The sequence below is a fragment of the Palaemon carinicauda genome, chromosome 33 (assembly GCF_036898095.1).
Source record: "Palaemon carinicauda isolate YSFRI2023 chromosome 33, ASM3689809v2, whole genome shotgun sequence".
Taxonomy (NCBI): Eukaryota; Metazoa; Arthropoda; class Malacostraca; order Decapoda; family Palaemonidae; genus Palaemon; species Palaemon carinicauda.
Window position 1 is genome coordinate 60,598,392 of NC_090757.1, and position 22,969 is coordinate 60,621,360.

Here is a 22,969-nt window from a genome sequence, read left to right on the forward strand (position 1 = left end):
TTTATATATCCTAAGGATAAAATGTCTTCTATTTATAGTTCTATATAGAATACCCGAGATTCAATATTGAGGGAGGTCATAGCAATTGGCTGAGCAGGAAACACATGTAGGTGTCTTTCCTCATTCTTTTCTAGCTTACCTATCCTAAGCTAAAATATACATAACATTGTATGATGAAATTGTGAGATATTTCACCGAATACTCATCCGCCTTTCCTTTCTTTACAGGAGGACTATCCCGAGTGCGGGAATCACTTCTGCAAGGTCCGCAGCAAGAACTTCTGCGGCCGTGGTTTGTGCAGAACCCACGCGCACTGCGCGACGACGGAGGGCTCTCTGAAGTATTGGGACCCCCAAGTATGTGACATCTGTTCCAATCTGGTTACTGAGGCTTTTGATGATCAAAAGTCTACCGAGTCAAGGGATGGAGCAAGAAAGAATGAGGGCTTGTCTTTTCCCTAGGTCATCTTCGGATGCAGTTATCCCTCAAGCTCAGGCTGAGATCCCCCTCGTCCAGATTCCGTTAGAATCTGATGTTTCGGATGCCATGAAGGACATCCAGCTAGAAGACAACATGTCGGTAGTTTCTGAGGGTACGGAACGGAGTCTTCTAGCAGAAGAGCAGGACCAGGAGTCTGTTTTACCTCCTGAAGGTGACGACGCAGTAGCCGAAGTTATTTCGGTTTCATCGGCTCCGGTGACTGAGCCTATCCCGTCGACCTCCTCTGCCCCCCAACTGGATACGATTAGCCACATGTTAACTTCTCTCCTGTCTATGTTTCAGGACATGAAGAAGGAGTCATCTGAGAAGGAAGCTACGCTTCGTTCGGAGATGCACCAACTCGTGACTTCCTGTTTAGCCCCCAAGAAGCTAGGAACTTCCCCCTTTCTCGGACGTCAACCCTTGGAGGTATGCTGAACACATGCCTATGTCAGGAGGGAAGATCTTCCTCTCCGACAAGCTGGGTACGGTCCCAGTGGAAGATATAGAGTTCTGGCCCAGCAAAGGGGCCTATCCTGACTGTTACGTCCGCTTAAGGACGGAACCTCCCTCGAAAGAGGAAAAGAGGTCATCATACTGGACCTCCCCAAGGCCCAAGCCCTGTTCACTAAGACCTTGAAAGAGAGGGCCTTTACTAGTTCCAAGGTGCCGGCTCTCAGGTAGAAGCACCCATCCTACATTGCTGCTTCTTTCTGTGCCTTCCCCTTTATGGAAAAAGGGTTCAAGACAGCCTTAAAGGCAGTCGAGGCAGGGAAACCTTGTCCCACACTCGAAGAGTGTAGACCCTTTTCCCTTGCCTTACCATCAGACAATGGAGACTGGAAGGATGTTTATAACACCTTCTCGGTCGGGAAGTTGGAGGCTGACATTGCCGGACGTCAGTTCGGAGAAGACCTCCCGAAGTTATCGGACTTCCACCTGCGCCGGGAGCAGGAGACGAAGGAGAGACTTGCCACCTCTATGTCCCTGCAGACTGGACTAGAGACGATGGCAAGTGTTCCAGATACCCCAGATATGTACATGGTCTTTGCCAAAGCTCATTTGGCAATGGTCACCAAAGACCTGTACAACTTCATTAAAGCCAGACGGGCTTGTAGAGAGTTCGTGTTCGCCTCGGCTGCGGTGAGGCACGAACTAAGGAAGCTGATAGCTTCCAACATCTGGGGAAAAGACCTCTTCCCAAGCGAAGTGGTCAAAGAGGTTGTCGACAAAGCTGCCACAGAGAATAGGAATCTTCTCCACAAGTGGGGTTTGTCGACCAAGAGAAAGTCTTCCAGTGAGGAGGGTCCCCAACCCAAAAGGAAGACCAAGCGACCTAGAGTGCCCTCTCGCCCACCACGACAACAACAACTTCCCGAGGCCACGGTGTCCCAGACGGTGACACAACCACCGACCACATTTCAGCTGGTGCTCCAACAGGTAGCGACACAGTCGCCTGTTTTTACTCCAGCCTTTGAAAGGCAATCCACGACCTTTCGGCCGAAGTCTTGGGGGTTCCTTTCGTGGTTCCCCCAGACGCCCCTCTAGAGGCAGCGGCAACAAAGGTGGACGTGGCCAAGGAGGCAAGTCCTCCAACCAGCACTCAAAAGGAGATGCTTCCGGTGGGAGTGAGACTTCTCCTTTTCCGGGATCGCTGGACCTTCGATCCCTGGGCCCACAGCCTAATCAAGAACGGACTGGGGTGGAGTTTGAACACAACTCCACCAACCTTCCCTCAATTCTTCCAACACTCAACCCCCATTCTGGAAGAATATGTCCAAGAACTCTTAGACAGGAGAGTGGTAAGGAGGGCCAAGTCCACCAAATTCCAAGGAAGGCTGTTTTGTGTTCTAAAGAAGGATTCGGAAAAGCTCAGTGTCATTCTGGACTTGTCACCACTCAACAAGTTCATAGTGAACCACAAGTTTAGAATGCTTACTCTTCAACACATAAGGACCCTACTGTCCAAACAGGCATACACAGTCTCCATAGATATGGCGGACGCATATTGGCATGTTCCGATCAATCGACATGTTTCCTCCTACCTAGGATTCAAGCTGCAAAAGAGACAATACGTCTTCAGAGCCATGCCCTTCGGACTAAACATAGCCCCAAGGGTATTCACAAAGCTTGCGAATGCAGTCATTCGTCAACTACGCCCAAAGGGAATTCAGGTGATTGCGTACCTGGACGACTGGCTGGTATGGGCAGCATCCGAAGAAGAATGCACGCAAGCCTCCAAGGAAGTGATCCAGTTCCTGGAACATCTAGGATTCAAGATCAACTTGGAAAAGTCTCGACTATCTCCAGCTCAAAAGTTCCAATGGCTGGGTGTTCACTGGAACTTAAAGTCACACTGCCTCTCCATTCCATTAAAGAAGAGGAGAGAGATAGCGGGATCTGTCAAGAGACTTCTTCAATCCGACAGGATATCAAGAAGGCAACAAGAGAGAGTGTTGGGGTCTCTCCAGTTTGCTTCAGTGACAGACCCAGTGCTGAGAGCACAATTAAAAGATGCATCAGGAGTCTGGAGAAAATACGCATCAAACGCTTGAAGAGATCTGACAAGACCAGTACCAACTCGTCTGCAATCACTCCTCAAGCCATGGTCGGAGGCAAAGTACCTAAAGAAAAAGGTACCTCTACAACCGCCTCCACCCTCAGTCACCGTTCACACAGATGCCTCAAAGGAAGGGTGGGGAGGCCACTCTCACCATCGGAAAGTCCAAGGAACCTGGTCCTCCCTCTTCAAGACCTTCCACATCAACATTCTAGAAGCCATGGCAGTTTTTCTCACTGAAAAAACTGAAACCGCAGCTTAATCCTCATCCGACTGGTACTAGATAGCGAAGTAGTAATGAGATGCCTAAATCGACAAGGCTCGAGATCGCCTCAAATCAACCAAGTGATGTTGGCCATCTTCCGACTAGCGGAAAAGAAGAGATGGCACTTATCAGCAGTTCACCTCCAAGGATTCCGCAATGTGACGGCGGACGTTCTATCCAGGCTCACCCCGATAGAGTCCGAATGGTTCCTAGACGCAAGATCATTCTCCTTCATCTTACGCAAAGTCCCAGGACTGCAGATAGACCTCTTCGCAACGAGCGACAAGAAGCTACCCCGGTACGTAGCCCCATGCGAGGATCCTCTAGCGGAAGCAACGGATGCGATGTCCATAGACTGGAACAGATGGTCCAGGATTTACCTGTTCCCTCCAATCAACCTCCTGCTGAAGGTCCTCAACAAGCTGAGATCCTTCCAAGGAACAGCAGCGATAGTGGCTCACAAGTGGCCCAACAGCATCTGGTTCCCTCTGATAACGGAACGACGACTGAAGCTGATTCCGTTGCCGGATCCAGTTCTGACTCAGCAAGTGCAGAAGTCGACTGTCTCCGCTTCATCACAGAAAACCCGGAACCTTCATCTCATGATTTTCTCACCTTAGCAGTCAAGAAAAGGTTCGGGATTTCAAAAGACAGTATCAACTTTTTAGAAGAATACAAGTCGAAATCAACTAGAAGACAGTACGAGTCTTCCTGGAAGAAATGGGTCTCCTTTGTCAAGGCAAAGAAATCAAAAGAGATATCAACAGATTTCTGTTTATCTTTCTTTGTTCATCTCCATGAACAAGATTTAGCAGCCAACACGATCTCTACGTGTAAATCTCCCCTGACTAGACCTTTACCGTATGCCTTCCAGATGGACTTCTCTAATGAAATCTTCAATAAGATACCTAAGGCCTGTGCTAGACTTCGGCCCGCAGCACCTCTGAGGCCCATTTCTTGGTCCTTAGATAAGGTTCTTCATCTAGCATCTACCTTGAACAATGAAGATTGCTCTTTAAAAGACTAGACTCAAAAGGTGATATTCTTATTTGCACTATCCTCAGGAGCCAGAGTTAGCGAAATAGTGGCCCTTTCGAGGGATGATGGTCACATTCAGTTCACAGACTGCGGAGAACTGAACCTATTTCCTGACCCAGCGTTTCTCGCCAAGAATGAGCTGCCCACCAAAAGGTGGGGTCCCTGGAGAATCTGCCCTCTGAAGGAAGAAGCATCTCTATGTCCAGTAGAATGCCTAAAGGTCTATCTTCGTAGAACTTCAGACATTAAGGGAGGACAGCTTTTCAGGGGAGAAACCTCAGGTTCAACACTGTCTTTGAGACAACTAAGGGCGAAGATCAACTATTTCATTCGCAGAGCGGATCCAGACAGCACACCCGCAGGTCATGATCTGAGAAAAGTTGCTTCGTCTCTGAACTTCTTTCAGAACATGAGTTTTGAAAGTCTTCGCTCCTATACTGGATGGAAGTCATCCAGAGTTTTCTTCAAGCACTACGCGAAACAAGTGCAGGAGATAAAGCATTTTGTGGTGGCAGCAGGTAGTGTACTAAAACCTGCCGCTTGAATTCTGCAAAGAACAGTGCACTAATTGGGACTTTTTGGGCTCAAGCCATGTCGTCCTGATGGAAGTTCCTAAAGGGTAGCTTCCTTGGGTATATATAACTACGGCGATATTCCCAGAGAATTTACCTTAAGGTACCCAGAATTCTAACTCCTGGAGCGAATATCCCTAATAAAAGAACCAGGGATATCGCGAAATATCAGAGGACGTATTCTTGACACGCCACATAGCAATCTGCACCCCGAACAGAGTTAACACTTCGAAGGGGTCAATTGGCAAGAAAACGAAAACAAGAAAGAACGGAGAGCCGCTCGCAAGGTATCTCTCCTCTCCCGTTTCGTAAGCGTGCATTGCGCCGCACACGGCGCCATCTGTATTTCCTTTTTGCGTAGCTCAACAACTCGGTGTTTTTCCCTGTGTTATCTCGCAATTCTTGGATTTTTTCAACATTATAATGCTTTCTCCAACTTCTTCTGCTTCTGATAAGTTGAGTATTATTTCTTTTATGTATAAATGTAGCTCTTGGTAATTTTAAAAGTGATTCGATAGTGTTATCGTTGTTACAAGAGCTGTTGCCTACCGGAGGCGTCCTGGACGCTGTCGCTCGCTATGTATGAGTTATTTAGTTAGCCAGAGCGACGTTCCCGGCTGTTTCGCTTTAATAATTTTAGCTATTCAGCGTTACATAGGATTTCTTTATATGATGCTTTTAGTATTTCCGTTTTGGCGAAGGATTTGCCGATTCTGGCCTACACTAGACCTTGTAGCCTAGTCGTTTGGCCCTAGTACTTTCCTGCATGATATTCAGATTTCCGAGTGTTTTAAAATTTTATTGAAGCTTTAGGCAGTGTTATACATTTAATATTATGTTGATTTTCTTCCAAGATAGTATACGAGTGAGTTTCGGTGATTTAGGTAATCGATTCTCTTTGCGCCTAGGCTAGTTGTCTATGGGGCCATAGTATACTTTCTCACACTCCCCGGTTGCTCTCTTCTCTTCGGAGAAGGTGTGCAATCCCTTTCCCTCTGTTTAACCCTTGGGCTTAACCCTAATGGTTTATCTGAATTGACTTTAGATATAACTATATTAGGGTGTTTCTGTTCTTTCCTGTTTCCAGTAAGTCTGGCTTCAGGAAGGGGGCAGGACATCAGAGTTCTTAGTCTGAGTCTGTTTCTGTCTAGCTTGTGGTTGAGATTCCCTTGCTAGGCTGACAGCAGACATAGGAGGCTTAGCCTCCTTAGTTCACTTTCGAAGGTTTCTGTACTAGATGATTCCTTCTTTTTGTGATCTAGCAGACTAGTCCTGTGTTGTTCTCGGTGTGGAGGATGAGATCCTCTTTTCTGTGAATAGCAACGCCTTCCTTGCTTTGGTTCCGAGGGAGTTTACAAGTATTGCTGGCCTCCCTCCTTGGATCTCCCCTAGGCTAAGATGAGTTTTCTTGGCTGCGGGTGATTCATTACTAGAGCAAGGTTGGAAGGACCCTCTTCTCCCTTTCCCCCTCTTTCCTTAGTGATGGCCTAGCCATTTCATTCATGTCCATCATTCTACATCTGTACCTGGCATAGGTTAGGATGTGGGGTTGACTCAGTTCCTTGCTTTGAGTGCTGCCCGGACCTCCCTTGGTCTCTCATCCTTGTTTGTCTGAAGAGCCAAATGGCATTGGTCAGGAAGCCTGAAGTTATATTCTCCTCTTCCTTATGTGCACTCTTTCGGGTTGCCAGGTTATGAGGCAGTACAGTCTCTTATCCCGGCATCCATTCTGTTTTTCTTCTAGTGTTGTACCCTAGCCCGGCTGCCGGCCACTCAGGCCGGCAGCCGGGCAGTCGGAGTTCTCTGGTTCTTTTGCTGCCGGCCGGCATTGGTTGTATACCTTTGCCGGCCGGCTGTATATCACACCATTGTTTGCTGGCCGCTACGATTAGTGGCCGGCAGCCGGGTGCGGTTGTTGTTTAGCTGCCGGCCGGCAATAGAAACACACCGAGGTTCTGCCGGCCGCTACGTTTGGCGGCCGGCAGCCGGGTGCTATCTTGTGTAGTTGCCACATGCATTTGAACCAGCGTCCTTCCACCTTATAGTTTGTAAGTAGTATACTTTGGAACTAGTTAAGGTGTGTGCCGGCCGGCACATTACCTTCTATACTGTAGCCAGTATTTTTCAGTATAGTATATACTGTAGGGAGAAAACTATAGTATAGTATTTGTTACAACTAAGTTTTTCTAACACTTTTGTGTTGTCTTGTACAGCCCTTTGGTGTAACCTTACAGATAAAGAAAGTGAGTTCTTTCTTGTCTACTATCCAGCATTTTAAAATCACTTTTTTGGGTGTGAGCTACACCTGTTTCCTCGGGAAATTATTTATTGGTTGCTCTAGAATAGATTAACCATACGATTTTATTATCTGGAAGGTTGCAGCAATTGACTGTGCGGGAAATACAAGTGTGTGTCTTTCCTTTCTAGTTTAGTTATGCTAAGCTATGTATATCCAGTGATACATAGTTCACTTGATACTCATGGAATTTTCTTCTCTTTACAGGAGGACCATCCGAAGTGTGGAAGCGTTTTTTGCAACGTCCACAGCAAGAACTTCTGTGGACATGATTTGTGTAGGAGGCACGCAGCATGCGCAGTCTCCAAAGGTGATCTCCGGTATTGGGACCCGCAGGTATGTACCGTGTGCACAAACCTGATTACTGAGGCTTTTGATTCCCCTAAGACGGCGGAGTCAAGGGACACAGCAAGGGTGAAGCTTCGTACCTGGGTAAGGGGCTTTCAAAAGAACACTTCTGGGCCCTATCTTCCAAGTGAGAAGATGAGGGCTTACCTTTTCCCCAAGGCGTCAGCTGAGGCAGTGATTCCCCAGCCTCAAGTGGAGATACCAGTGGTTCAGATCCCCGTGGATGCTGAAGTCGCGGACGCCCTGCAGGACATCCAATTGGATGATAGGATGTCGGAGGTGTCCGAGCGTTTGGAAGATGACCTTCTGGCAGAAAACCAGGATGAAGAGCAGGCTCCAGACAATGAAGAGGAAGAGGTCGACGTGGTGTCGGCTACTCCGGTTCAGGCCCCTGAACCTATTCCCTCAACATCGTCCTCTCTCCCAGATGAACTGGGAAAGACCCTTTCCTCCATCGTTGGAATGATCCAACAGATGCAGAGGGAAAATAATGAGAAGGCTGCTGCAATGAAGCTGGAGATGCGAAGACTTGCAGCATCACGTGGGCCCCAGAAGTAGCTCAGCGTGACAGACCTTCCCTTGTGCTCAGATGCCAACCCTTAGAAGTATGCTGAGCACATGCCTATGACGACGGGAAAAATCGTCATTTCGGAGAAGTTGGGCTCAGTCCCCTTTGAGGAGGTGGAATTCTGGCCCAGCAAGGAGTCGTATCCGGACTGTTATGTCCGTCTAAGGAAGGAACCAGCCTCAAAGGAAGAAACGGAGCCGAAGGAGGTCATAGTTTTGGACCACGCTAAGGCTCAAGCTTTACTGTCAAGCTCGATGAAAGAGAGGGTCTTCACAAACTCAAAGGTACCTGCTTTGAGTAAGAAGCACCCTTCCTTTGTGTCCTCTCCTTCTAGAGCCTTCCCCTTTATGCAGAAAGGGTTTACGGCTGTGCTGAAAGCGGTCGAGGCAGGTAAGCCATGCCCCTCCTTGGAGGAGTGTAAACCTCTGTCTTTGGCCCTACCCATGGACCACAAGGACTGGAAGGACGTCCATCTTACCTTCTCAGTCGGGAAGTTGGAGGCTGATATTGCCGGACGTCAGTTCGTTGAGAACCTCCCCAAAATGTCTGACTTTCTTTTGCGAAGGGAGCTTGAGACAAAAGAAAGACTTGCTGCCTCAATGTCTCATCAAACGACTTTAGAGACAATGGCAAGTGACCCCAAGGTCCATGAAATGTTCATGGTAGTGGCTAAGACACACCTAGTCACAGTGACGAAGGACCTTTATAGCTTCGTCAAAGCTAGGAGGGCTTGTTGGGAGTTCGTGTTCGCCTCGGCTGCGGTGAGGCACGAGCCAAGGAAGCTAATCTCCTCCAACATTTGGGTCAAAGACCTCTTCCCTAGTGAAGCGGTCAAGGAGGTTGTAGATAAGGCCGCCACGGAGAATAGAAACCTTCTCCAGAAGTGGGGCCTATCTCTCAAGAGAAAGTCTTCCCCGGATGGGGGTCCCCAACCAAAGAGGAAGACTAAGAAGACTAGGCTACCCTCTCGGCCAGCCAAGCCATTCAGACAGCAGCAGCAACAGCAACTTCCTATGCCTACAGTGCCCCAGATGGTGGCACAAACCCCGACCACGTACCAGTGGGTACCCTAAGCCGTGTCGACGCAGTCTCCGGCATTTAACCCAGCGTTCGAAGGGCAGTCAACTACCTTTCGAGCGAAGCCTAGAGGAGCAGCCAGAGGTTCGTCTAGACGCCCCTCAAGGGGGAGGGGATGCAGGGGTGGTCGCGGTCAAGGAGACAAGGCCTCAGGGCAACAGCAGTCAAAGTGAGATGATACCTGTAGGAGGGAGACTTCAGAATTTTTGGGATCGGTGGACCTTCGATCCCTGGGCCCACAGCCTACTCAAGAATGGACTGGGTTGGAGCTGGTACAGCACTCCACCCCCGTGCCCTCGATTTTTCCAACACTCCACCCCCGTTCTGGAGGAGTACATTCAAGAACTGTTTGAGAAAAGAATAATCCGAAGGGTAAAGTCCATCAAATTCCAAGGGAGGCTGTTTTGTGTTCCCAAGAAGGACTCAGAAAAACTCAGAGTCATTCTGGACTTGTCGCCACTCAACAAGTTCATAGTGAACTGCAAGTTCAAGATGCTAACACTGCAACACATAAGGACCTTACTGCCCAAGAGGGCATTTACCATCTCCATAGATTTGTCAGACGCTTATTGGCACGTTCCAATCAATCGTCAACTCTCCCCTACCTAGGGTTCAAGCTACATCGAAGACTCTACGCCTTCAGAGCCATGCCATTCGGGCTAAACATAGCCCCAAGGATCTTCACGAAGCTTGCGAGCGTAGCTCTCAAACAATTACGCCTTAAGGGAATCCAGGTGGTAGCCTACCTGGACGACTGGCTGTTGTGGGCAGCATCTAAGACAGAATGTTTGCAAGCTTCCCTACAGGTGATCCAGTTCCTAGAGTATCTAGGCTTCAAGATCAACAGAAAAAAGTCTCGACTTTCTCCATCTCAGAAGTTCCAGTGGCTGGGAATCCACTGGGACCTAGTGTCACACTAACTCTCCATCCTGGCGAAGAAGAGGAAGGAGATAGCTGGTTCTGTCAAGAGACTTCTGGATTCCGAAAGGATATCAAGATGCGAACAGGAGAGAGTGCTGGGTTCTCTCTAGTTTGCTTCAGTAACAGACCCGGTGCTACAAGCACAGCTAAAGGATGCAACCGGAGTTTAGAGAAGTTATGCATCAAACGCGCGAAGAGATCTGATAAGACCAGTTCCGCTTCGTCTACGTATGCTTCTCAGGCCTTGGTCCCAAGTCAGGCAACTAAAGAAGTCGGTACTTCTTCAGCCACCTCCCCCCTCGTTGACTATTCACACAGACGCCTCGAAGGAGGGGTGGGGAGGTCATTCTCATCGGAAGAAGGCCCAAGGAACTTGGTCCAATCTATTAAAGACATTTCACATAAACTTTCTGGAAGCTATGGCAGTACTCATTACCTTGAAGAAAGTCTCCCCTCGGCGCTCGATCCACATAAGGTTGGTGCTGGACAGCGAGGTGATTGTGAGATGCTTGAATCGACAAGGATCGAGGTCACCACCACTCAACCAGGTGATGTTGGCCATCTTTCGACTGGCGGAAAAGAAGAAGTGGTACCTGTCGGCAGTTCACCTTCAAGGAGTCCGCAATGTGACAGCGGACGCTCTATCCAGGTTCACACCGATAGAGTCGGAATGGTCCCTAGACGCAGGATCATTCTCCTTCATCTTGAGTCAAGTCCCAGAACTGCAGATAGACCTCTTTGCGATGAAAGACAACAAGAAGTTACCCCTTTACGTGTCCTCGTACGAGGATCCCTTGGCGGAAGCAGTGGACGCGATGTCCCTCGACTGGAACAGATGGTCCAGGATTTACCTGTTCCCTCCTCACAACCTTCTATTGAGGGTCCTCAACAAACTGAGATCTTTCAAGGGAGTAGCGGCAATAGTGGCTCACAAGTGGCCGAACAGCGTCTGGTTCCCTCTGGCATTGGAACTACGGCTGAAGTGTCTACCGCTACCAGATCCAGTTCTGACCTAGCGAGTTCAGAAGTCGACTGTCTGCGCTTCATCACAGAAAACCCGGAACCTGCAGCTCATGATTTTCTCTCCCTAGCGGTGAGAAAACATTTCGGGATTTCGAAAGACAGTATAGACTTCCTAGAGGAATATAAGTGCAAATCTACTAGAAGGCAATATGAGTCATCATGGAGGAAATGGGTGGCCTTTGTCAAGGCGAAGAATCCGCAAAAGATCTCGACGGACTTCTGCTTATCTTTCTTCATCCACCTCCATGGTCAAGGGTTAGCAGCCAACACAATATCAACGTGTAAATCTGCTTTGACAAGACCCATTTTATATGCCTTCCAGGTCGACCTCTCTAACGATATTTTTAATAAAATTCCGAAAGCCTGTGCTAGGCTCAGACCATCAGCACCTCCAAAGCCCATTTCATGGTCTTTAGGTAAAGTTTTTCATTTTGCTTCGCTGTTGAACAATGAGGAGTGTGCTTTAAAGGATTTGACCCAAAAAGTTATTTTCCTGTTTGCACTCGCGTCGGGGGCCAGGGTTAGTGAAATTGTAGCCCTCTTGGATGGGGGAGAACTGAACCTGTTTCCGGATCCTACGTTTCTCACCAAGAACGAGTTACCCACCAACAGGTGGGGTCCCTGGAGAATCTGCCCTCTGAAAGAAGATGCATCTCTATGTCCAGTGGAATGCCTAAAGGTCTATCTTCGTAGAACTTCAGACTTCAGGGGTGGTCAACTATTCAGGGGAGAAACATCAGGCTCAAATTTATCACTGAAACAACTTAGGGCGAAAATCACCTATTTTATTCACAGAGCGGATCCAGACAGTACACCCGCGTGTCACGATCCGAGGAAAGTTGCCTCATCCTTAAATTTCTTGAATTGTATGGATTTCGAACATCTTCGTTCATACACTGGCTGGAAGTCTTCCTGAGTGTTCTTTCGTCGGCAACTGAAGAGGTCTGTGGTAGCAGTGGGTAGTGTCGTTAACCCTGCTGTTTAACTCTGCGAGGAACAGTGGATTTAATTGGGACGATTAATTCCGGGGTGAGTGTGTATTTACGAACTGTTCTACAAACTAAGTGTTAGGGCACTGGGTTGCCCACATAGACTGTTCCACATTTAAAGGTGAACTTAGCATAAATGCAGACATGTGTGCCGAGCGTTTCCAACGCTAATGTAACTGATTAGTAATACAGACTTTTATGATTTTGATACCTCGGTATGTTAAAAGTGGCGCTAACGTTTTTCTTTCAGATAAACAAGTTTTCTTTGTACTATCATGCTTATGCTTATTTTTTGGTTATCCTCTTCTTATATATATATATATAAAATTGTTGTTTAACCTGTTTTATTTATTGTTTGTCAATAAACAAGTTCTTGTGAACCTTGCGTCTCCTTCACCTGTGTCAATTTATTTGAAATAATTTAGCATTACGTTTCTATGTATATTTATCTGGGATAATTCTAATAGATTGTTCCTTTATGCAAGCATTCTTTGCATTGGTTTATGCTTTCCCTTGGCGGGAGGACTCCATGCCCTAAGGGGACGGTGGCGGATATGCAAGTTTTCCTCCTACTCGGATTTAAACCTTTGTCCAATCCAGTATTGAACGGGGAACTAGTCGATATTTCATATTGACTCAGTGGTTCTTTACAAACTATGCTTTACATGATATAGGGTGAGACCACTATATTGGCTTGTCTGTTATTCATACATAGGTATATGTACTCTTCGAGACTTTTCCAGAGTCTAGTATGACTCTTCCCTGTAGGGGGCAGGAAGCACCTACATGGTCTATGGTTAGTTGAAAAGATGTATGACGGTAACATCTTAGGTCTCTAGGTCTAGTTGGCCGGGAAATACCTTCGGGGAGTACGGCACGTTTTGAGAATCCACAGATACAGTAATGCTCTGGTATACTTCCATCAGGACAACATGGCTTGAGCCCAAAAAACGTATTTTGAGGGAAGCGAAAAATCTATTTTTGGGTGAGATGGCCATGTCGTCCTGATGGACCTGCCCTTCCCTTTTTTCTAAAGGGCTGTAGGTCCCCTCCCTACATACAGTATCTGTAGCACCTAGTGTATCGCTACAAGGAATACAGATGGCGCCGTGTGCGGCGCAATGCACGCTTACGAAAAGGGAGAGGAGAGATACCTTGCGAGCGGCTCTCCTTTCTTTCTCGTTTTCGTTTTCTTGCCAATTGACCCCTTCGAAGTGTTAACTCTGTTCTGGGTGCAGATTGCTATGTGGCGTGTCAAGAATACGTCCTCTGATATTTCGCGATATCCCTGGTTCTTTTATTAGGGATATTTGCTCCAGGAGTTAGAATTCTGGGTACCTTAAGGTAAATTCTCTGGGAATATCACCGTAGTTATATATACCCAAGGAAGCTACCCTTTAGGAACTTCCATCAGGACGACATGGCCATCTCACCCAAAAATAGATTTGTTCCGTAACCGAAATACAAACCACGCTATTTACATTGGGTTTACCTTTTAGCGCAGCTGAAATGGTGAGCCATTAGAATTTAACGAGGGTGTATTACCCCCGCGCTAGTTAGAGGGGGGTAGGGGAGTGGTAGCTAGCTACCCCTCCCCCCCCTCACACACAGATGAATGCTCACTTTCACTTTTGGCTCGGACTGTGACAGACGTCTCTGTCTTGGTCCTCTCTTGGCAGCCATTGTTTGTTTTGTCTTTACTTAATCGCTTACTTTTCTTTTACTCAATATATATGTAAACATGTTTTTATGTTTGTATATATATTTGAGTATAGAAATCAGTAAGTTTCCTTTTCAGAGAAGTGTACGATTTCTACGTGGAGTCCTCGGCAGTTAGGCCACCACGGCGTAATTTTATGGGTGGCGATCGAGTTTGACTTATGTCTTTCTCTCTCTCTCTCTCTCTCTCTCTTGAGGTCGTTCACCCTTTTACTACGTTTTACTACGCCCTTGTAGCTTCCTTTCCGTGTGGGGGGGGGGGGGTTGCTACGACGTACGTTTGTCTCAATTAGTTTATGAATCTAATTGTGGTTGTTATTTTTTCAGCCTGTAGAACGATTCCTTTCGAGGTTTTCGTTCTTTCTTTAGTGTTCATTCATTTTTAGATTACATAATTTCATAGTTTCATAATTATAATTGTTATAATTCTGTTTTGGTTACAGCTCTCCTTCCGTGAGTGTAAGTGGTTGTGAGGGCACGTACCTGTGGTGTAATTCTTGTTTCCTTTCCCTCGGGATTCCTCTTCGGAGCCTTCCCGGGGGAATGAATGTGTACTAATGATTTTTGTTTTATTTTTTTTTACAGTTACCGATCTAGTTCGTTTCTGTAATATGGCAATGGTGTGAGCTGTCTTGTTGAGGCCTGGGGATTCGGCTGTTGCTGCCTCCCCCCTTGTATTTTCGTCAGGGGCGTGTCTCCTTCTACTGGAAGTACTCCCGTGACGACAGACAGCTCTCCAGTTCATTTTAGAACTCTCAGGAGGCTTGCCTCCTTGGGCGGGTAACTTTCCTTCCAAGGGAAGTTTTTCCTGTCCAGGCTTGAGTTTTTCCCCTTTTGGGGGGTTCTTCTCTTGCCTTTTTTTCGTGCGACTTGGTGCTGAGTGCTGAGTGGTCACACCTGCAGTTTCGCTCAAGGGGCTGGGCAACTGCAGGAGCCCCTCTTCGGAGGATTGCTCCTTTTAGGTCACTGGCTGACCAGTCTCTTCTACGAAGTGTTTCTATTTCGTTCGCGAGAGAGTACTCTCATAGAGACTCCTCTTCGGAGGATTCTTCTGCTGCTGTTGCTGTTGGCCTACTTCGCCGTGAGGCCCACCGTCCGCCTCGTCGTAAGGGCCTCTCATCTCCCTATAAGGGTGCTAAGAGGCGCCTTTTTGAATCTCCGTTTGCAGCCTACAACTCCTTCTTCTTGATCTTCCGCCTTGGTGCAGATGGACAGCAGTCTGATCTCGTCTTCCGACGGGCAACGGTCTTCCCGACGGACAACGGTCTTCCAACGGACATCAGTCTCCCAGCGGACAGGCAACGGTCTTCCGATGGACATCTGTCTCCCGACGGACAACGTTCCCTTCGGGGCAAAGGGTTGCCTCCCACGGGGGTTCTTCCCTTGCGTGTCAGGGTTCCCCTGCGCGCCCTTCTGCTGTGTTCTCTCCTGCTCCTGCTCAGTGTTAGCGCACAGGCGCTCTCCTGCTCATCAGCGCTTCCTGATCACTAGCGCTCTCCTGTTCGTCAGCGCTCTCATGATGATCATCCCTGCTGTTCCTGTTGGTTCCTGTTACGCGCCCTGTGCGCCCACGTTCGCCCTCGCGATCTAGAACTTCGGTTCAGGTCTGGGTCAAGGACTCTTCTTCTATGCGCAGGCTTCCACGCGTTGCCTTCTGCTCGTCAGCGATCATCAGCTCGCCAGCGATCATCAGCTCGCCAGCGATCACCTGCTCACCAGCGTTCACCTGCTCGCCAGCGCGCACAGGCGATTTTAGTATCGCCTATTCAACAGCGTTCTACACGTCAGCGATCACCTGTCTCTCGGCGATCTCCGGATCGCCCGCGTGTGTTACAGCCGGCGCACCAACGTTCTCCAACGCTTCTGAAGGAACATTGTTCGCCAGCTACTAGCTCGCCATCGCCCACCTGCGCATGCTGCTCGCCATCGCGCGATCACCCAGCTGCGGATGCTGCTCGCCATCGCGCGATCGCCCACCTGCGGATGCTGCTCGCCATCGCGCGGTCGCCCACCTGCGGATGCTGCTCGCCATCGCGCGATCGCCCACCTGCGGATGCTGCTCGCCATCGCGCGATCGCCCACCTGCGGATGCTGCTCGCCATCACGCGATCGCCCACCTGCGGATGCTGCTCGCCATCGCGCGATCGCCCTCCTGCGCATGCTGCTCGCCATCGCGCGATCGCTCACCTGCGCATGCTGCTCGCCTTCGCTCGCCAACATGTCGACATGCCACAACGCGCCATCGCTAACCTGCGCATCAGCGCTCACCAGCTCACCACCGATCGCCTGTTTATCCATATCGCCAGCGGTCTTCCTCGCCCACGCAGTAGCGCGTTTCCTCGCCATCGCGCTAACGCTTGCGTTCGCCGCCTCGGACTCGCGCTCATTCACCTGCCCACCCTCGCGACCGTTCGCTTGCGCGCCCGCGCGACCGTTCGCCTGCGCGTCCGCGCGACCGTTCGCCTGCGCGTCCGCGCGACCGTTCGCCTGCGCGTCCGCGCGACCGCTTACCTGCGCGCTCACACGCATGCTCTCCAATGTTCGCCCGCGCTCGAACCAACGGTATTCCATCGCACGGACGAACGGTGTTCTGTCGCGCGAACCAACGGTGTTCCGTCGCGCGAACCGACGGTGTTCCGTCGCGCGAACCGACGGTGTTCCGTCGCGCGAACCGACGGTGTTCCGTCGCGCGAACCGACGGTGTTCCGTCGCGCGAACCGTTGGTGTTCCGTCGCGCGAACCGACGGTGTTTCTTCGCACGAACCTACAGTGTTTCTTCGCACGAACGTCGGCCTAATTCTTGCAGTATCCATTGCTCGTCTTTGGGTTATCGCTCGCCGACCACCAGCTCTCGCCCTTCCTACCACGCTCGCCCTCCTTCTGCGCTCCTTCGCTCACCTTCGTTTGCGTTCCTGCGTGACCGCGCATGGGCGCTTCCACGTTCGCCCACGCGCAAATCTTTGAATTACCATCGCGCGAGCTCCAGGGCGATTGCGACCACGATTCCCATTGGGTTTTTGCAGCATGGCCAGCCTGGCGAGTTCTTCTGGAGCGTATTTCCAGAACACGGCCTCACCCCGTAAACGCAGAGCATGACACTTGCAAGAATAGGAAGAAACTTCAGGGAGGTCTGAGCAACACTCCTCTTTCCAGAACCTGGGTTAGGCCTTCCCCGTCATTCCCTGGAAGGATTTTTGGTGGGGTGCTTTCCGTTTGAGATTTCTCCATCGGCCAAGGGGTGACTGCTTACCCCTTCCTCTGGGGGCTTACCAGGTCCTTTCCCTCCTCGGTTACGGCCCGAGGTTTGGTTCAAGGAAACTACAGTAAGATCATGGGTACTTTCCTCCTCTCGGGCTCAGGCACCTTGGCCTTTCGTCGTTAAGTATCTAACTTGCGGACAAACTCGATGTTGTACCATCTGGACGCGCTGACTGAGGGCTTCCTTCGGGTGTCTCATCTGTGGAGGTCGAAAACCTCAGGCACCCTTCCATCCTTGAGAAGAGTTTGTTTGTGCCCAAGGACAGAAACTTAGACAGCGGCTGTGCGGAGGAAATCGACTTCCGTTTTCACTCCTCCAAGGCGCTTTCTTCCAGACTCTGCAGGGCTCCAGCGCCCTTTTCTTTCAACCACGTCGGCCTAAGTTATCGGCTACGACAACTGGGACAAGGTGTCCAATTGCAGTTTCCTCCTGTCAGGAACAGATGGCACGGGAGGCTCCCCCAGGGGGGCATAGTCCTAAAAGGAGCGGCAGAGTTCACGAACTCTAGGATTGCAGGTTTAACGCTGGGAGGATGCTTAAGGTTACTCATCCGGATGACAGCTTCCCGATGCCCATTCTTGCACAATCTCTGTGATCAGCCAAGGATATCGCGCCTGCCGTCTCTGTCAGTGAATTCAGTGTCTCTGAACCTCTATGCCATAGCATCAGCAAGAGTTGCCCGGTTGGGCAGAATGATCCATACCTTAGGCGAAGGTCTTCCATAGGATCATCGACGGTTTCACCCCCGGCCTCTTCAGTCGATCCTTTCTTGTAAGGAAGGATCTGAGAGGGGAGTTCCGTAGTCGACCTCTCAGCCCTGATCAAGTTTGTCGAACAAATTTCGGCCAGCGTAGAACAGCAGGATCGATCAGACTGGTAACGAGGCGACAGGACTCCTTAAACCCTGGATCGGAAGGACGAGTACTTTCAGTTTCCATTCCATCCATCTTCCAGGGAGCTCGTCGACTTCAGCCTAGACTGCAAGTATTCCTGCTTATGATGCAGTGTGGCTATCCCGCTGTGGCATAGCAGGTTTTTTTCCCCAGAGAACTCTCCCTGCTTTCCTCATGGCCGCTCAGGTGCAGGCTTCCGCCTCCTCTGCTTTTTTGAGGGCTGGTCAACTCCGGTAGGCTCGGGTTCGACCTTCTTCAGCGCCGGGACAAGCTTCCGGATGCTTACCATGAGTGTGGGTTCATGGTATTTTGCTTGGAGCCTTCTCTTCTTCTGCCTCAACATCCAGAGTATCTGGCCATGATATTGAGTCAACGGCCTTACCACGTTGGAAACCCCGCTTCTCGTCCGTCCAGCGAGGTTAAGCAACGTCGGTTCTGGTCGGTACTTGGATGGGTGACCACCTGGGGACGCCAGATTCTGTTGCCACATCCTCCGAGCCTTCCCTTCAGTTGACTGTGGCAAGACTGAGGAGAGTCGCAGTACCTGTTCTCAGTCAAGCAGAGCTTTCAGCCCTACCTTGGAACGTTTCCTAGTTCTCCTTTCCTCATTGACCCGTCTATAGTCCGAACGGTCGCCTCAGGATAAGTTCCATGGGGGGCGGTCCAAGTTCCGGTGGCTTCAGGCAACGTTTAACCGGACTTCCTGGCCCCTATGGGACCAGCGGAACTATTAGACCTGCAATGGGTGTTGACCTATGGAGCCTCTTGATGGTAGTGGATATTTTCGTCCTTTCCCCACATTCTTGATGCTGTTCTCAGACTCGTCAAAGGAAAGGCGGGGGGGGGGGGGCATGTTCCGGTCCAGGCCTATGGTCAAGACCTAAAGGATACCTCTCCATCATTCAGGCAGGCTTAGGGGCCGTAGTCTGGCCCCTCTACAGATCCTACAGCTCCTGCCGAGTCGCCCCGTGCGCGTCGACTTCATGATTCTGGCGTGTTCTAACCAGCAGGGGACGCATTTTCACACCTTGACATCTTGCAGTAGAGATACCGGGATGATTGAGATTCTCTCAATACCACCATCGGCTCTCTCATTCCAGGCAGGGGAATGTTCTCTCCGACTATCCGAGCAGAGCCTCGTAGAGAGAGTGTACCTGGGGGTCTTTGACCTTGAGTAACCAGCAAGTCCTGGTCTGGGGGACCTGATCGCGACAGCTTGGAACCTCAAGCTTCCGCTGTTCTTCCCCCCAGTCTCAGACCCCGAGACTCTGGCAAGATGCATTCTGGAGATGGTGGGACAACTTCGACGCCTGCGTCTTCCCTCCTTTTTGTCTGTGGACAATGGGTCTCAACAAGACCAGGTTGTCTGTCAACCTTTCAATGGGAAAGCTCCACTGGGACTATGCGCAGAACGGTTTCTGGACCCTCTGCTTCCCCTGACGGAACTCCCAGGAGAGCTTCTCCCACGGCGCAGACTACTCAAACAACCACACTGCGACATCTCTCCCGAACCGGGGCGTCGCTTCGGCTTCATGCCTGGAGACACTACGCCTCCTCCTCAAAAAGAGACAACCCGCTACAGTCGCGGTACGGAGGTCGCGTCATCTGCGATAGTCATCCACAGGGGTCTTCCAGGCAAAGTGAAGAGTCTTCGGTGGTTGGTGTCGTGGGAGATATACCTCTTCCCTTGAGGCCTCTTCTCCAGCAATAACGGTCTTATTGCCTTTTAGCGGGAGGAAACTCCTTTCCGCTCTCGGCAATGAAGCCTGTCGCTCAGCCTTTCCCTGGCCTTCAGGCTTAAAGGAATAACTTTTTCCTGCCCGCTGGATCTTTCCTCGCTCATGCGAAGCTACGATCGTCCCTGCCCTAGTCGGAGGAAGACCTCCAACTTGGAGCATGGCTCGGACTTTTAGTCCTTTAAGAGATCTTCTCAAGACCCTTTACGACAGGCCTCGGATTGTATTCCGCCTTGGGTCTCCTGCTCACTCTGGCCACGGCCAGTGTGTAAGCAATCTTCTTGGTCTCTTACGACTCCCCCTTTCTATGGAAGAGGGGAAGGCAACATTCAGGTTCGCTCCCGAGTTGTTGGCTAGACTCAGAATCTGGGGGTCCCGGCCCTTCGGTCCAATTCCTTCAAGATTTCGAGTCTCCATTCTGTATCTGATGTCCCAAGACCTTCTCTTTCTTGCCAGTAAAGGAATCGAGAGGTTAGCTTTGGGAACAGCTGCAGTTTGTCCTCAGTTGCAGCCGATTTGGGAGCACAAGGAGGACACGGGGGAGTCACCAGTATACCTCTTCAGCCCGGACTCAAGGACATTTGTCTCGACCTGTCTCCAGACCCTCCCCCGTCACGTCGCCCTACAGCACGATGTTGGATACATCGCAACGTCCCTCGCCTTCGAGTAATACTACTCTGTGACGCAGGTGCTACAAGCTGGAGTCTGGAAGCGTCTAATGACCTTCGCAGCCCGCTTCCTGCAGGGCGTGACCCACAAGAGTCTCGATACGTTTTCTATCGCTCTGTGGTGGCTACACAACAGCTGGTCTAACCTCAGGCTCCTTTTTGGACAGGTAGCAGAAGGTTGAGGGCATTGTTATCAGGTTTTAGTCTGCATGAACGAAAGAAGTATGTCTGGCCCTTGTTTCTTTCTTCATCATCCCCTCTACGGGGAGGCAGCATCCTGGTCTCTGCATAGCTGACCTCGAACCTCTGCAGGTAAACCATGCTTCCTTGTGTTCCGAGTATTGAGTCAATACTGTCGCGTCCCCCATACCCTGACGAGGTGGTATTGGGAACGTCCTAACCCAGAGTTCCTTCTGGAACTCCAGGTCAACTGCCTAGGACGGGTCACACTTCTTCCTTCACACACAAGCTTATGTAGGCCACACGTTTCCTTGCGGAGCAAGGAACTTGTGAGGTGCAGGGACTCCTTTTCTCGAGTGCGACTCACTCGGATTCTGAGTCCCCGGGTAAAGCCAAAGCCAGTATGGCTGGGGACTTTCCACCCTACCTGATGGGTAAGTCACCCAATGTAAATAGCGTTGTTTGTATTTCGGTTACGGAACAAATGACAAATTCGAAGATAATTTGTATTTTTCCTAACCATACAAACCTTAGCTATTTACACATATTTGCCCGCCAGCCCTGTCCCCCAAGACAAGTCCTACCTCTAAGTGAAAGTGAGCATTCATCTGTGTGTGAGGGGGGGAGGGGTAGTAAGCTACCACTCCCCTACCCCCCTCTAACTAGCGCGGGGGTAATACACCCTCGTTAAATTCTAATGGCTCGCCATTTCAGCTGCGCTAAAAGGTAAACCCAATGTAAATAGCTAAGGTTTGTATGGTTAGGAAAAATACAAATTATCTCCGAATTTGTCATTTTTCGCTTCGCTCAAAATTCGATTTTTAGTGATGGATGTACATGGTTTACTCCTACTGTGTATCATGTTTAATGAAGTGTCTAAGTAGTGACACTATAGACTGTTCTAAGTACAAAGGTGACAAAAGCATAAAAGACTTACACGTGCCATGCATATTCTACGCAAGTGTTTCCTTTAAACAGTAATGACAGATACAGTAGTGAAATACTACTATATTTCCTTTAGAGTGGCTTTGTGTTTCCTTTTCAGATGAAACTTTATTTCTGTTATTACATTAATTGCATATATATGCAACTAACGATTTCTATATACTGTTTATTAATAAACACATTTAGGAATTTTGCATCTCATTTCGCCCTAAAAATCCTGAAAATACAAATAAAGGTGTCAGAGCAAATTATTATCCTCTTATTCTGAAAATATCTTCTGAATAAATACTATTTGTTCCGTAACCAAAATACAAACCACGCTACTGTATTTACATTGGGTATTACTTTCGGCGTAGCTGAAATGACGAGCCATTAGATTTTAACAAGGGTTTCCTACCCCGCGCTAGTTAGCAGGGGTAGGGGGAGGGGTAGCTTGCTACCCCTCCCTCCCTCACACACCGGTGAAATGTCTCACTTCACTTTTGGCTCGGACGATGGACAGACGTGCCTGTCTTCGTCCTCGCTTGGCAGCCATTATTTGTTTTGTCTTTACTTAATCACTTACTTTTCTTTTACTCAATATATATGTAAAAAATTTTTCGTGTTTATGTATATATTTGAGTATAGAAATCTGTAAGTTTCCTTTTCAGAGTTCGTGCTTGTGTGTGTAGTGTACGATATCTCCGTGGAGCCCTCGGCAGTTAGGCCACCACGGTGTAATTTCATGGGTAGCGATCGAGTTGGAGGTCGTTCACCCTTTACTATGTTTTACCTTTACTACGTCTGAGTAGCTTCCTTCCCGGGTGGGTGGGGTTGCTACGCCGTACGTTGTCTCAATTAGTTTATGAATCTAATTGTATTTGTTGGTTGTTCAGCTTTTGTAGAACGTTTCCTTTCGGGGTTTTCGTTCTTTAATTAGTGTTCATTCATTTTTAAATTACATAATTACATAGTTACATAATTATAATTGTTATAATTCTGTGTTTGGTACAGCTCTCCTTCCGTGAGTGTAAGTGGTTGTGAAGGCACGTGCTTGTTGTGTAATTCTTGTGTTTTTTTCCCTCGGGATTCCTCTTCGGAGTCTTACCTGGGGAATGAATGTTAACTCATGTTTTTGTTTTTATTTTTCACAGTTAACGATCTAGTTCGTTTCTGTAATTTGACAACGGAGTGAGCTGTCTTGTTGAGGCCTGGGGAATCTGCTGTTGCTGCCTCCCCTATAGATCTTCGTCAGGGGCGTGTCTCCTTCTCCTGGAAGTACTCCCGTGACGACTGACAGCTCTCCAGTTCATTTTAGAACACTGATGGCTCGCCTCCTTGGGTGGGTAACTTTCCTTCCGAGGGAAGTTTTCCTGTCCAGGCTTGAGTTTTTTTTTCCTTTGGGGGGTTCTCCTCTTGCCTTTATTTCGTGCGACTATGCTCTTGGTGCTGA

At 49.3% G+C, this 22,969-nt stretch overlaps 1 pseudogene; it reads left to right on the top strand.

Moving 5' to 3' along the window:
- The first annotated feature begins 18,376 nt into the window (after positions 1-18,376).
- Positions 18,377-18,495, top strand: LOC137626362 (5S ribosomal RNA; annotated as a pseudogene).
- Positions 18,496-22,969: the final 4,474 nt, after the last annotated feature.